The sequence below is a fragment of the Agelaius tricolor genome, unplaced genomic scaffold (assembly GCF_023055355.1).
Source record: "Agelaius tricolor isolate 1412-34295 unplaced genomic scaffold, bAgeTri1.0.p SCAF_1, whole genome shotgun sequence".
Taxonomy (NCBI): Eukaryota; Metazoa; Chordata; class Aves; order Passeriformes; family Icteridae; genus Agelaius; species Agelaius tricolor.
The window spans coordinates 17,718,978-17,721,709 of NW_027269261.1; the positions used below are offsets into that span (position 1 = coordinate 17,718,978).

The following is a 2,732-nucleotide window of genomic DNA, read 5'->3' on the forward strand; positions in this document are numbered from 1 at the left end:
CACCGATGTGGTGGACAGTAACTGGCATTTATTAACAGTTAGGCAGGGTCTTTTATAACAGGGGGTAACGGTCAGTTAACGGTAAAAGGGGAGGGGTTCTGCATGACCTGGCGGTATCTCAAGACCTCGCGGTATTTCCCCACATTTCCCCCCCCTTTTATGACCAGTTAAAAACATAAAGCAAAACTGACAAGTAGGAAACATGTGTAACTGGCAAAATGCAATTAACTTGAACACCATAACACAACTGCAATAAACGTGTAACTGCAAATGTTTGACAAACAAAAAGCTAACTATCTCTAATTGTTTTTTTCTAAAAAAAAACAACACAAACTTACTTAAAATGTAAGGCGATCATTCATGTGGCTGACTGAACCCTGTCTTTGAATATCTTTGTAGGACCTCCTCAGTTTTTGTTTTTTTTTTTAGTTGACCTCCTAGGACCGAATTATTTTCCCAGAGTCTGCGACCTGTTTGATCTTAAACTAGAGGATTTGGAGAGTCCATGTCCAGACTTACGTTCCCTCCAAATCGCCCTTTGATCCTTTGACACAGGAAGAACTCTGGGTTACTTGGCATTCCATCCAAGTAGAGCCAGAACCTGGCCAGAGCTCGAACTCTACTTGATGGATACCTCTTAACATTTTTGCTGAGCTGTTTTTCCCCCCCCCCATCCTTCTTTGTGCCAGCCACTCCTTTAGTTTGGTCACTGAGTTCTTTCACGACCCCGGGATGGTCTGCCATCAGGCTGCTTGATGATTCGTCGCAGCCTTTAGGAAGTCAGGTATACAGGCCGCGGGGGTGTCTGAGGATTCAGTCCTGCAAAACAAACTTTACAAATTTCATTAGTTTTGGCCCTGAAGGTACAGTTTTATTGACTTAAGCGGGCACCATTTGATTTTACTATTTTTCTTGACGGCTGCGTACCCTCGCCCTGTGAGTACCAGTCTCCAACCCTGTTCCCATTCCCCTAGTTCATTTTTAATTATGACCTGTGGGCCTTCCTCAAATGCTCGGGTGGCCCAGTGTCACGATGTTAAGGTGTTCTTCTGGCCAGAAAGATCTGTTCACTGTATAGTTTGCTAAACAGTAGGCTGCTGCAGCAATTTGTGAAGGAAGGTACTCCAGAAGAGGATTAACATGGAGACTCAGCTCAGCAAGATACCTTGCAAAGTTCTCTGTCCTCATACAGATTCCACGTCTCTGAACATAGTGAAGGAGGAACTGGTCGACGGTTGGGGCTGTTAGGTCAAAACCCAGCACTCTGAGAAGCAAGTGTTCTGTTCTTAGCAGCTGCTTCTTTGTGTAGGTATCATCTGTTATATAGACAAATTCATCCACATCTGGTGGGTAGATCTCTTCATACTTTGCAGCCAGAAGAATTGCTGTTGTTGCCACAAGCTGTAACTTCCCTCTGAGAGCAGACATGCAGGAAAGAAACCTCTCCAGGAAGTTCACTGCCAAGTACAAAGTCTCTGTCCGAAGTTTATACTCTTCCCCTACTTCCTCCAGACAGTCTACCAGGATAGCATGCATTCCTGTTGTGATATCTGGCTGCTTCTTCATGTAGTAGGGCTTGGGCCTAAATCTTACTTCTGCCTCTCGGAGGTACTGAGAGGTACTAAATGTCTTCTGCATACTCTCCCACAGCCAGAGTTACAACATCTTCCACTACCATAGGAGAGCCTGAACTCAGATCCAGCCGCCGATGAATACTAGATATCATTGCACTGGTATCCAGTTCACAGTGGCTTAATTCCAGCTCTTCAGACACTTGGCAGCTGTAGTTTTCTTTATCTTCTGAATCATCTATGCAGATAACAAAACCTTGCTTTGATGCAGCACTGATGATGCAGTTGGGCACTTCATTTTTTCTACATGAAGTGATGGTGTTTTCAAAGCCAGAAAAGCGCTTGATAACAGCAGCACCTTGACCGCCGGGCCGCTGCTGCTGCTGCCCGTTCTCTGTCAGCACCCCCAGCACGGCCCAGCCGCCGCTGCTGCGGAGGGCGGCGGGGCAGGACTCCCGCCGCCCCGCACGGCTCTTCTCTCCGGTGCGATGCATCGCCCCGACGTCGGTACCGCGCTGCCCAGCTCCGCTCGCCACCAGCCCACGGAAGGGTCCGGCCGCCCCGCGCCACCCAGGGTGCCCGCCGGCCCTGTGTAAGCGCGGCCGCTGGAGGTGGCAGCTGTTGGCCGAGTCCAGTTGGGAGCCCGGCAGCTCAACCCCCGGCGCGCCGCCTCAACAGCCCTGCCGGCCACGGGTCGCCATGGTGACCCCCTCCCTCTGGGGCTCGTCACCCTGCGGCACATGAGGCGAAGGCCCCGTCCAGGCTCCCTTGGAGTCCGAATCAATGGCGGCGCCCCCCGCATCCCAGCTAATGGCGGGGCCCTGCGACCCTGAGATAATGGCGGGGCTCCACGCCTCTGAACTAACGGCCACGCTCTGTGCCTCCAAACTAACGGCTGCACCCCGCACTTCTGAACCAACGGCCGCGCTCTGCACCTCTGAACCAATGGCCGCACCCCACGCCTCTGAACCAATGGCCGCGTTCCCCGCTTCCTTTAGCAGCCCGTCCCAAAATGACAGCTTTTTCCCTGTAGATGGGGTGCCTGGGCTCGGGAGCTGCGAAGAGCACTCCCACGGCTGCGAATCCCCACACTCAGCGGACCCACGATCGTCCGCACCCTGCCGGGGTCCCTCCCACAAGCAGTCCTGGGTGGCCTTCCAC

The 2,732-nt window shown here is 52.0% G+C and overlaps 1 pseudogene; it reads right to left on the reverse strand.

Moving 5' to 3' along the window:
* Positions 1–410: 410 nt before the first annotated feature.
* Positions 411–2,246, reverse strand: LOC139588611 (cyclin-A1 pseudogene; annotated as a pseudogene).
* Positions 2,247–2,732: the final 486 nt, after the last annotated feature.